The sequence below is a fragment of the Rhododendron vialii genome, chromosome 5a (genome assembly GCF_030253575.1).
Source record: "Rhododendron vialii isolate Sample 1 chromosome 5a, ASM3025357v1".
Lineage (NCBI taxonomy): Eukaryota > Viridiplantae > Streptophyta > Magnoliopsida > Ericales > Ericaceae > Rhododendron > Rhododendron vialii.
Window position 1 is genome coordinate 1408032 of NC_080561.1, and position 14031 is coordinate 1422062.

Consider the following 14031-nt stretch of genomic DNA (forward strand, 5'->3'; position numbering starts at 1 on the left):
CCTTTGCTTACGCTAATGGGCAAGGATGGAGGGGACAAGTGGCGGCAGCCGCCACGATAAGGATTTTATAAAATACAATTATAATTATAATTATTATATATAAAATGTATACTGTATTTATTCCAAATTATATAGACCCACCATCACTAGAAACCTTGACATCCGTGGCCTCAGGCTACGGCCACTTTGAAAATGCCGGGCCCAATTTTTTGTTGGATAAATTATATGATTGGAAAAATTCTAGAAGGATACAAATGACTAAATACAAAATAATAATCAACCAAATATAACAAATAAATATTAGCAAGAGAAAGATAAGAACAGCCTGCGGGGTGGTCGAGGCCGGCGAATTATGTTGTTTTTAAGGAAGGATACGCCTCTCCTGCACATGATTGAATGATGCTCTTTCTCGAAGACATGACGACAACCTTCGAACTTCTTTTTGTGCATCAAAGAGAACTCACGAATCGATAGTTTTGCAACACTCAAAATATCGTATAACAATAATGTGAATAACAAATTAAGCTCTCGTGTTTCATATCACTTGTGGGAAGGAAAAGAAGTTTGCTTGTTTGTAAAGAGGAATTACTCTAATAAGAACGTTAGTTTGTTAGGGATTAATGACATTACTCCAACAAGAACTTGGATAAGAACTATGCTTGTTTATTTACTCCGATAAGAACATTAGTTTGTTAGGGATAAATGACATTACCCCGATAAGAACTTGGAAAAGAACTTTGGTTGTTTGTATAGAGGAATTACTCCGATAAGAACTTTAGTTTGTTAGGGATTAGCGACATTACTAAGAAATTGGAAAAGAACTTTGCTTGTTTCCATTAGTGGAATTACTCAGATAAGAACGTTAGTTTGTTAGAGATTAACAACATTACTCCGATAAGAACTTGCTTGTTTATATATAGAGGAATTACTCCGATAAGAAAGTTAATTTGTGAGGGATTAACGACATTACTCCGATAAGAACTTGGATAAGAACTTTGCTTGTTTTATATATAGAGGAATTACTCCGATAAGAACGTTAATTTGTTAGGGATTAACATTACACCGATAAGAACTTGGAAAAGAAGTTCGCTGGTTTCTATTAGAGGAATTACTCAGATAAGAACATCAGTTTGTTAGGGATTAACGACATTACCTCGATAGAAATTACCCCGATAAGAACGTTAAGTTTTGACCAAGAGAGTATTTACTCAACCCCCTTCCCCTCTTTATATCCAGATTCCCCTGAACAATCAAAGCCGACCAACTCGCCGTCTTCCTCAGCATCTTCGTCGGCAACCCCTCTCTCTCTCTCTCTCTCTCTCTCTCTCTCCCTCCCTCCCTGAATAATCACCCGTGTTCGTAATAAACCTTGTTTTCCTCTCTCTCTCTCTCTCTCTCTCCAACACCATGGCAAGTCGTGAAACCAAGCCCTTACCCCATGACGCCGGCACTCCGCCGGACGCCACCAACGCTGTCACAAAACCCTATTCTGATCTATACGAAAAATGCGTAATTCGCGGTTTCGCGATATTCGCGGTTCTGTACCTCGCCGCTCTCGTATACGCCATCGTCCTTGGTGGGGATCCGTATAGCCCCGATATCCGCGTCCAGACGGTGTCCCTCTCCCTCGACCACGACCTCTCCTCGTCGCGGATATCCACCGCGGGCGAAATTACCTTTAATTTATCACTAACATTTTTCTCCACCCAATTCGACAACGCCACGGAGGTGTCGGTTTTGTACCGGAAAGAGCTCCTCGCCAAGACGGTCACGGATTCCTTCCCTCGCGATACGGCGTCCTCCCCTTGCAATGGGACGGTCCGAGAGAAATTGGCGAAAGCCGTTTTCCCTCTGTCGGAGACGCCGGTTTCGGATGAGTTGGCCGGGGACTTGAGCTCGAGCAAACCGGTGGTCGAGTTAACCGTCCTCGCGAACGCGAGGGGGAGCCTGCGTAAACCGGGGGAAGACGAGCGTCGCGGGTTTAACATGACAATTCGGTGCCCGGGCGTGAAGCTCAGATTCGACCCGAAAACGAGGGCGGGGATGATGGCAAGGGAGCCGTCGGAATGCAAGGTGAGCACCGTGGTGGAGTACAAGGCTCGGTACGATGATCCGCCGAGGAGAGATGATTGGGGCGATCAAGGATTCTACAGGATGCAACATCTCTAATGTGCCATAGTACATTAGGAACTATCGTGTATGGTACAAATTCAAGTTGTACCTCTGTTCTTTTACATTTTCGGTTGTTGGATCAAGTTGGAATAATTTTTATCCCTTGATATATTTTTACATGATGTGATGGCAAAAAAGGCATTGAAACATGGGTACATTTGATTTTCGGTGTACGGATTTATTGGGACTTGTGAGTAATCTCTGTTGATGGATGCCTTTGTGACAGAGGCGTCAAGATTATGTACCAAAAGTCATGTTTTATGTAATTTATTGATATTTGACTCGTTATTTAGAAATTAATTTATCCATTTCTCTGATGAGAATCTTAATTTGGGATCAGATTGACTGATAAAAATATACAGAATAATCTATGCATAATAGAAGCACAAGTTGGCGCAATGTTCATTTTCGTTATGCTATTTTCGTCCAAAATGTGGCTTTGGTGCATGTTACGTCGTGTAAGCATTACATAATAGAGCCCTTCCCTTTTTTTCGTCATGCTTCGCATTTTTTCTAGTTTTGTAAACCATAAACTCTAGACTCATTTTTTTCTTCTTTGTTTTGATCTGCAAAGATTATTAAAATTCGAAAGGGTACATCAATATAAGGGTAAACAAGCATCGCAACTAGATGCATACATCCCACAAACCAATGGGATCTATATACCATTTGGTCAACGGAAATTACCAATGGGATCTATGACTAGGAGGAGACCCATTTCTAACTCAAACCGTTAGATGCATATTTTAAAATGGAAGTCGGAAGACTCATAAAATCTAGTTTTTTGAAACAGTTGAATTATTTTCTCGAATGACAGTTCAAGGAGTGACCCGTCATACCTAAATAAAAACGAGCAATGATACGAACAAAACTTTAAAATACCACGAGAGAAACCTATTCACAGAGAAGCCGTAAATAAGCTGTTCACAGCAAATACACAATTTCATCCATCCATTTTTGCAATTAGCAGTTGAGATATGTTTGTAATTTTTGACTGATAATAGATATCTCTTACAATAGTTTGCAATAGTTTGTTTTCAATCCGAATCGTCCCAAATAGCTTTGGACGATCGAGATTGGCTTCCGTAAATAAATTTTTTTCCCTAAAATAGAAGCCCGGACACTACTGGATCAAGAATAGTTCAGTGCATATGGATTCACGTATATCAAATAATTTCGGGTACAATTGTGTTTAGAACGTATATTCCTAAAGTTTTTCAATAAAAAATGAAAGTAGAATGAATACTCTATTGCCATATCCACGTGGACGGTGACCTTTTTCAGACCCACAGATTTCTCTGGAACCGCCACGTCTCAAACCACTACTCTCCTTCTCCCTCTGCTCTGGTCTTTCCACATCCACGGAGGGTGTTTAAAAATAGTTTCAAGTCAAACAGGTCAAGCAAGGGATAAAAAACCAGCTTTCGCTTCCTCTCCTTTTCTACACTCCTCTGCTAATCTCTCTCTCTCTCTCTCTCTCTCTCTCTCGATGGGCGATGAAACGGCTGATAATGATCAAATTCACGGCAGTAACATCTTGGAGATTTAGGCTCTGTTTGGAACTCAAAGAAAGGAAATAAAAAGAAAAGAAACTAAAAATTTTTCTCTTCTATTTTTGGTTAAAAGAGAAAGAGAGAAGAAAATAACAATTTTAAAATTTAAGAATAGTAAATTTTTCCTTCTTTTTTCCTCTCATTTTATTTTATCTGCCACAGGTTCCAAACAGAGCCTTACCCTCTTGGCTGTTACTACTTCAGCTCCACACAAGCCCTCCCTTTCAAGGACGAGACCTTGTCCGATCGCTTCCACCGTTTGAAATCCAACTCTCTCTCTCTCTAAAAGTATACTTAATTATGTGTATATAAAGTTACCGGTGTTTATGGTCCATAGTTCAATTGGTTAAAGGTTATGGAAAATGGAATTATCAATTATGTTAATTCGAAGTTTTGTAATTTGTAATTTCAGCTATGCTGCTCACGGGATGAGGACTTACGTGGAGGCAGTTATTCTGGTTAACTCTTTCCTTTTTATCTTTGGTTTTTTTTTTTAACCACGCATTTTTTCTGTCCTTTTATATGTTAAGTAATTTACAAGATTAACATTTCGTTTCTATATTCTTCCACACTTAAGTTGGAAAAAAATTGTTACTTCACATTGCAAGAGGACAGAATAGTGGTGCATTTATTGAAAAAGGAGTGTGAAAATCAATTTTTCTTTTTCTTTTTATCTTTCTCGTTTTGGTGTTTAAATAACAGGCAATATGAGGGCTAGGGTATTCATTAGCTACACTAATAACTTACGCATTCCGAGTTTTTTTCGCCAGTCAACTACTCAGATCACTAAGATGAATAACCGCTCAGGTGTTATCAACTCATATGGACATGGCTCAGTCCATACATACAGAGCTTTGCTTCAGCTTTAAATGGGGCCACCGCTAGTAGCTAGTGGGATGAGTTTCCAAGAAGTAATTAAGGTGGGCGAATGCTGGCTCTAACATCCTGAGATCCTGGGATAAAAAAAAGACAGAATACTCAATGTCATTGCTGTAAATGGTTGTGATAAAATTCAATAGCATACGTTTTGCTAACTTGGATCACAATGTAATTTTGTGTCCATTACTGTGACTCCCTATGGGTTGTAAAGTTACTGTAAAGCAACTGAAGTTGAGGGATTTATTATGCTCTTTACTTTGATGCAGAGAAACATGAACCAAGGGATTAGATAATATGATAGAAAGGTGTAGGCGCCTTTTTGGGAGTTTGATTCAGTTTTGAGGCTAAATAGGGACCTTTTGCACCACGCCACCACGCAGTTCTTCTAATTTTCGAATTTCATTTTGTCTTAGTTCAATAATCGAGTAAATACATTATTATAAATAAATACATATTTGTAAAAGGGGGGGGGGGGGGGGGGGGGAAGGGGGTTTGGTTATGGTAAAAAATTCATTTATTTCCGTTATTTCACAAAAAGAAAAGGAAGAAAATCAGGGATCTGTTGAATTTCAAGTATTCTGTTTTACCAATAAGATACGAAAACTTTCCTTACATCTGGAATTGCACAGAAAAGACTATCTGTCTACAAAAAATTGTGGTCGTCGGCACCTCTGTCATTAGATCACTAACTTCCTTGACCTTCCGACAATGGGTAGGCATAAGCCCTTGTACATGGTCTTACGACTTTGCGGAGACCTGTGTTTTTGGTAAACATTTGCCCAAGCCTGGTCACTGCGACCCCCTAACAAAGTGCTAGGGGGCACCCCTTCTCCAGAAGTTACGGGGGCTATTTTGCCGAGTTCCTTAGAGAGAGTTGTCTCGTGCCCCTAGGTATTCTTTACCTACCCACCTCTTTTCTATTGGTTTTGGGTGACTATTCCTTCAAGGATAGTTTCGATGTTTTGACTGTATCGCACTATGTATCATTTGATAACCCCATAAACCCTCTACCCTTGCCTCAATTAAAATTGAAAATGGAGAAATTCAAAAGAAATTAGTAAGCTAGATTTATTGTCATAATCCGTATTTTCCAAAAAAAAAGAGATCTATTTAAACCACGAGCATGAGCAAGTGCATAAATATACTCCTGAAAGATAAGCAGATATATGAAGTCATGTTGCTGAGATCTACAAGTCATCTATTGGCTCGTTTCGTAGGATACAAAGAGGTAAAGATGTGTTCTTTTCTCCCATGCAAAAAGTTGGTCAACAACCAACAAATATGGATGGTTCAGGGCATACTTCGATCCTGCCACTTTATCTTTTCTTTTTTAATGCTGTCTGATTTCCCATGTTATGGCTTAGTATAATGTCCTTAAATTATTCTCTTCATTTTAGTAATTTGTTTAAATCTTTGACAATACACCCAATTGCTTCGATTTGCATTATCCAAAAGAATTGATGGTTCGATTTCTCAATCTTTCTGACTTGCTTCTACGGAACCCTATATGACATGACCGATCAATAGCAATAATCCAACACCGCACATTTATCATATATTCCATACATCACACTAGATAGATATCAATATATCATATTCATGGAATACTATTCACTTTCAAGATGCCGAATAGGAAGAGAGCGTAATCAGAACTAATCAGAACTTTTCTTGTATAATCAATGGAACCAAAGTATTATGTGACTCTCGTTAATAGAGTTGCCTCCAAGAATTTAGAATTGCCTCAAAAGAGCGGAGATGGAGTTAAGGGGAGTCGAAATATTCCCGATATGAACCATGCATGTTATTGAGCTAGACCCAGTTCACAAAACTTGGTGTAAAAATGTGATATATACATATATGTATATAATTGTATTTTTTGCCTAATTTTTTTCTTATGTTTCTTAGAGCAACTAAAAAGAGCATGAGGATGAATGATCCCGGATTATCCATAGATAAATAGGTGAAAAGTGCTGCTTTGGAATACAATCCTAAGTTTTTTAGTAAAAGCATTTTCCAAGTTTGGCAGAATGATTAATGACTTTTCCCTTTATCATGTAAGGTTTGGAGCATCCAAAGTCGATCCAAACGATTAAATGGGTACCCACATCATATAAGGAGTACTACATCATTGCTAATATTAATTCTTGGACCACATCGATCGATCAGTACCACAAGAACATCTAAAACCTCTGGAGCTGGTTGAATTCAGAGATGATCAATACTGTTCTCTCTCTCTCTCTCTCTCTCTCTCTCCAACTCCAAACTCAGTGGTTTCTGATTATGAGGAAGTACCCACCAATCTGGCACAGATCACTGCATACTTCAAGTATGCCCATATCCGTTGAGGTGTAAAGTGCTAAGAATTTTGCTAAATAAGTCAATTTGTTGTTATGTTCAGGAAAAATATGGTCCGAAGGGCCAAGGGAAAGCTCCAAATGGAACGGCTGCAGAGCCAAAAAATGAGGCAAAGCAGAAACCGGATTTCGATGTAAATGTTGGATTATCTGAACGCCCTCCATGGTTTTGTAGGTATGCTTGCATGGTTGAACTTTTTACTCCTTGTTTCTGTACGCGTACTGTTCTTTGGTTGCGACAGGAAATATAACTAGACACCTAACAGATTGAACTATTACAGGGCCCATTTGATTTTTGGCTTGACAAAAGGATGAAAATTGTTGAATGCCTGAATTAGTCGAGATTCTGTAAGTAACGGACAATCGTCATATATTTGAATTTCAAGAACTGTATTTGTCCATGACTCCACGTATCTTAGCTTATAACACCATGATTTTATGACAGCATGAAATGTATAATTGCAGGGGTCTATTTTTAGCTGTAACTTGAGGGGTATTATAAACAGTTAACTAGTAACTGACTTGTAAGTTTGTATTGAGTGATTACCACGTTGTAGAGTGTTTCTAGTGGAACTCCACAAGGCACATAGTAGAACTTCCCCCACTGTTCCAACTTCCAAATGTAATACTATCTGTAGTAAGCTCCCCCTTGTGTGGTGCTCCAAAGGAGTGGATTGGACATCACTAACCTTGAGGCCCTTGGAATTATTTGTGCAAAGTAGTTCTTCCAATCTTAACCCTATGATGGTCCGAACTTCTACTGTTACACCATGCAATGGGTGATGTTCTTAGATGATGAGATCGCAAATTTAGTTGAGGTTTAAGAGTCTTGGTCTCATTTTACTCTCTGTTATCATGATTGGGGTCTGAGTTATATTTATGTATATCTTCTCTTCATTTGCCGTTTCTGTAACACTAAGGCTACTAGTAAGCAAACCCTGCTTCTCCATGGTGAGGGTAAAAAGCACAGAGCAAAAGGCCCGGGCTTTCCACGCGGCTAACAAACAGCCTGAACAGGCAGAAAAATCCACTCCAAATGCCGTGGCCTCACCAGAAAGCAACCAAAAGGATGAATTGCCCGGCAATATAAACATAGAGCCACCAAAGGGAAAAAATCTCCCTACAGTTGCTTCTATGCATAGCTCTGAAGCAGAAAATGGGAGTGTGCTATCATCAAGTAAAAAAAGAAAGCTTGAAGCAACTGAAAATGATAGCACCAGGGATGTGTCCGGAGTTGCGGTGTCAGGTGAATTAGGCAATGGGGAAATGATTCAGGTTGAAAGAGCAGAGAAACAAAAAAGCAAGCATGAAGATAAGAAAGCTAAACACGGTGTGACAGAAGAGAAAGTAGAGGATAGCTCAACCAAAGAAGATGCAAAGAAGAAACTTAAGTGGAAGAAATTGATCAAATCGGCCTTGAAATCGGTATGTACTACCATGTATTTGTTGTTACTCTAGCCCTACTGTTAGATTTGTCCAAAAGATGAAAAAGATCCATGGCCAATTTGCCATGTAAACAAGTTTTCTTTTTGGCCAGTTCTCTATGAATTTGAAGTTGCAACACATCATAATGCATGCAGATATTTTCAAGGTTTGTATTACTTAAAACTTTCATTGCTTTTTCTTGTGGAACAGAATCCGTACGGAGTTCTGAAATTGAGGAAACTGAGAAAACTTGTTCTGGGCTCTCCAAGAGAGTCTGGTTTTATAGAGGATGAAGGCCAACTCGCAGAAATGCTTGAGCAGAAGGTAAACCCATCTGATGAACCGAATCTCTTTTCGCCGCCTTGCAAGAAATAAGGTGAATTTTGGTGTTCTGCTTTTGATATCTGTGTCTTATGCAGATCAATTCAAGCTCCAAGTTCACTGTTGATGGCAAATACGTCCGTTTGGTAGCCAAAAGTTGAGGATGCCTTTTTTGTTCTTACTAGGAGATTGGAAATCCTCGAAGACCTGCCACCTACCTGTAGTATCTTTTCCATGGCAATCCTTCCTTTATGGTGCAAGTGGCAGGCATCCAATTGGGTATACTTTTTGGATCCTTTGATCGATTTCTATATATTCATCTGTTGGTACGGAAAATCTGGGGCTGTCTTAGAACATAGACCAATTGTTTTTTCTCCTGCATTTTCTTTCCTGGAAGGGTTTTGGAAACATTAGTAACCTCATTGTGAATTCAGTTTTGGTGAACTAACAATCAGTTGGAGAGACTAGGCGTAATCTTATTATATACCCGGGAATGGGAATGGTGCTGTGTAGGAGGTGCTATGCACCATCCCAGCAGTTCATTCGGTAATCCAATGGTCTAGATTTTATCTTGGCAATGTACGGCTCGGATGTTACACGGTGGAGATGAGATTTGGACCGTTGATTGCCGAACAAACGTCTTGGATGGTGAGCACCGTCTTAGAAGAGAAGAGAAGAGAAGAGAAGAGGTGAGTACACAGGACTTCTTTTATTTTGGATGATATTCTTTCTTCTTTTTTTGGGTACGTCGGAAATCCTTTGGATGATATTCGATAATGGAATTCAAATATGTGCAAATGCTCGTTGCCTCGTCGCTTAAAAGCTTGTAAACTTTTTATGTTTGGACGGAAATTTATTGATGATGTTATTGTTACGTTGCTTGCACTAATTGGCAAGGATGGAGCTAGTGGATAAAGCAGCAGCGATCGTCATGATAAAGGATTTTATAAAATGTAATTACTATTTATAAAAAATATATATAGATCCACTATCACTAGTAACCTCGACATCCGCTGCCTCAGGACACAACTATAAATGCCAGGCCCAATTTTCTGTTGCATAAATTATAGTATGATTAGGAAAATTCTGGAAGAATATACAGAATAATAATCAACCAAATATAACAAATTAATATTAGCAAGAGAAAGATAAGAATAGCCTATGAGGTGGTCGAGGCATGCGAATTGCGCTCTTCTTAAGGAAGAATACGCCCCCTCCTGCACAGGATTATTGAATGGTGCTCTTTCTTTAATATATGATGATGATCTTCGAACTTTTTTTTGTGCATCAAAGAAAACTCACGAACCAATAGTTTTGTAATGCTCAAAATATTGTATAAAAAACAGCAGCAAATATAGACGGAAGAAATAATGAAAAACCGATCCGCATACGAGGCAGGGAATTAGGAAGATTTATAAATGGAGCATTTGCCATATATATTTTGTGAAAACAAAGAACAATAATATGAATAACAAATTAAGCAATGTTTCTGAGAATAGATCAGATCAAGTAAGTTAGAATATTCACCACAAATCTTGTGAAATGTAAGTAGTGGTTATAACAAGTTTGAATGTAAGTTAGAATATTCACCACAAATTTTGTGAAATGTAGGTAACGGTTATAACAAGTCTGATCAAATAAGTCAGAATATTCACCACAAGTTTTGTAAAATGTAGGGAATGGAAGTAAGTCACCACAAATTTCGTAAAATGTAGAAGTCACCACAAATTTCCTAAAATGTAGGTAATGGTTATGATCGATTCCATCGAAAGAACAAGGAATAGTTTGTTTTAGGGACGAAACCACAAACGCCTCTCTTAACTCTCTCTCTCTCTCTCTCCAAATCCAAGGAAAATAATCCAAGTATGTGTCCTGAACCCAAGCCCTTCCCCCACGTACGGCACACCCGGCGCCGGCGGGAGGTCAATACCCGGAGGCCCGACACTCCGACGGACGCCACCAACATTGTCGCAAAACGCAAATCTGATCCATGCGAAGTATGCGTAATTCGCGGTTTCGTGATATACGCTGTTCTATACCTCGCCGTTCTCATATACGCCATCGTTCTAGGGGGGGATGCGTATAGCCCCCATATCCGAGTCCAGACGGCATCCCTGTCCCTGGACCACGACGTCTCCTCGTCGCGGATATCTACCGCCGGGGAAGTGACATTCAACTTGTCTATCACGTTCTTCTCTCCGCTGTTCGACAACGCCACGGAGGTTTCGGTTTTCTACCGGAAAGATCTCCTCTCCAAGACGGTCACGGATTCCTTCCCTCGCGACACGGCATGCTCCTGCCCTTGCGACGGGACGGTCCGAGAAAGAACGGCGAGAGCCGTTTTCCCTCTGTCCAGCGCCACCGTCGGGACGCGGGTTTCAGACAAGATCGCCGGGGAGTTGAACTCGAGTGCTCCGGTGGTCGAGTTCTCCTTCGTCGCCAAAGCAAGGGGGAGCCTGCGTAAACCGGGGGATCCAGAAGACGAGCGTCGCGGGTTTAACATGACGATTCGGTGCCCGGGCGTGAAGCTCGAGTTTGACGCGAAAACAAGGGTGGGGATGATGGCGGGGCAGCCGTCGGAATGCAAGGTGAGCACCGTGGTGGAGTACAAGGCTCAGTACGATGATCCACCGAGGAGACCTAGAGATTGGGACGATCAAGGATTCTACAGGATGCGACATTTCTAATTTGTTATACATTAATGGTAGAACTATGGTGTATGAATTTCCGTTTGACCGAGGAAAATAAATAAAAAAACCTATGGTGTATGGTAAAAATTCAAAGTTGACAGCTGAAATTAATTTGCTCCAAAGATTTCAGTTTATCTTGGTAATAATGTTATTGGAAAGACGTGAATGGATGAGATGCTTGAGAATTTGTTCCAAATTTGATGCATTTTGCTTGCCATATAATCTGGTTTTGAATTTTTCCCCCCCACCGGATTATGAGCCTAAGTGGATATATAGTAGTTTGGTTTGAAATAAACAAGGGGAATTTGATGTTCTAGAGTGAGGGAGGATCGATGTGAGTTCAAGCCCTCCATGCCAACTATCCATATTCCTTTGTGTCCTTTGTGCCTCTGTAATTTTTTACATTTTCGGTTGTTAGATCAGGTTGAAATATTTTTATCCTTTAAATTTTACATGATACAACAGCAAAAAACACACCGAAACATGTGTACACTTGATTTTCGGTATGCGGATTTAGTGGGGCTCGTGAGTAACTAGCATGTGAAAGAGATGTTGAGATTATATTATACCAAAAGCCATGTTTTATGTAATTGATATTTAACTCGTTTATAAATTAATTTATCCCTTTCGCTGATTATAATCTTTATTTGCGATCAGATTGACTAACAAAAAATATACAGAATAATCTCTATATAATAGAAGCAAGAGTTGGCGCAATGTTCATTTTCGTTCAAGTTGCGCCTTTGGTGCATGTTAAGATTTTGCCCGTCTCTAAAATGACATTGTGTAGGCTTTACATAATATAATAGAGCTCTTCCCTTTTCATCATGCCTTTGCATTTTTCTGGTTTTGTAGACCATAAACTCTAGACTCTTTTCTTTTTTCTTTTTCTTTTTTTATCAGCCAAGGAAAGAAATCAACAAACAAGTAGCTTTCGGAAACATAATATAATATTTTTTTGAACAGCGAAACATAAACATAATTAAATAAAGCAGGAAAGAAAAAAAAAACAATCCAGATTTTAACGAAAAGACACTAAATTCAGAAACTAAACTCTCCTAACTTAATTTATTCAAAAGATCTCATCGAGCAGCTATGATATGAGATCTCATCGAGTAGCTACGATATGATAAAACCTCATAAGAGAAAAACAAAACGAAATCCTAGACATTCTAATTAGACCACAGATATTATTTTTTTCCTTCTCCCTTCTAACCACTAATCACATGCGTCGGGATACATATCATAAATAATATAAGGGCCACCAATACATTGACCCCATTGTTGGAAAATACTGCAACAACGCTCCTTGTCAAATTGATGAGCCCAATATGCCCTAACGCAATCATAGAAAGAAAGTTCATCGCATCCCAAAGCCGGTGGCGGCTTTGGAGTGGCCGGTGGCGGCGGAGTTGGTGAAGGCTTTGGAGTGGCCGGTGGCAACGGAGTTGGTGGCGGCTTTGGAGTGGCCAGTGGAGGCTCCGGAGTGGCCGGTGGCGGCTTCGGAGTGGCTGGTGGCGGCTCTGGAGTAGCTGGTGGTGATGGAGTGGCCGGTGGCGGCTTTGGAGTGGTCGGTGGTGACGGAGTGGTTGGTGGCGGCTCCGGAGTAGCTGGTGGTGACGGAGTGGCCGGTGGCAGCTTTGGAGTGGTCGGTGGTGATGGAGTGGCCGGTGGCGGTGATGGAGTGGCTGGTGGAGGCTCCGGAATGGCCGGGGGGTATGGATAGTATGGGTTAGGGTATGGGTAGTATGGTTGGGGTGGATAGTATGGGTACGGTTGTCCATATCCACCGAAGTTGAGTGATTTGGATGGCGACAGAGGTGACTTAAGTTCGGCATTGATGGTCATCCACATACCAATGCAAACTAACATAAAAACAATGGTAGCTGAACCTCCCTTCATCATCATGACTCAAATCTCTTTCTCTCTCTAATTAAGTTTAATTTGTGGTGATAGTAGGATGAAGGTTTGTGATCACCTTTTATAGCCTTAATTAAGTGAGGTAAATGGATAACAACAACTATAAAATTCGAATGGGATTTTTGAAATTTGAAGGAGATAACAATTGATCAGATAACTAATAACTAGATAAGTTACATACCTACGTACTTATCTTATTTTCTCAAATCGTATTTTTATTTATTTTTATCGACAAAAGTAACGTTTTATTAAGGGAAAGGATAATAAAAATTTGAAGAAGATAACAATTGATCAGATAAGTAATAACTAGAGTTACATATTGACCTACATACTTATCTTATTTTCTCAAATCGTATTTTTGTTTTTTGATCGGCAAAAGGAGTATTTTATTAAGGGAATGGATAAGTTACATATCTAAATGATCTACGTACTTATCTTATTTTCTCAAATCGGACTTTTGTTTTTTTGTTTTATCAGCAAAAGTAACGTTTAATTAATAGAAGGGAGATAGGAAAATCCAACCAAAGATTGAACATTACAACCGGATGGGACACACCCATACACAACACCTAAGGGCGAAGCCCAAATCGTATTTTTGTTAGCTAGGTTATCCAATCCATCGAATCAGTAAAAGAACAAACGAAAGATATCTCTCTTGTGTTCGAAATTTTTAGCATGAACCTTGCTTGCAGTATTTGAGCAAACTTCTGGTTCTGG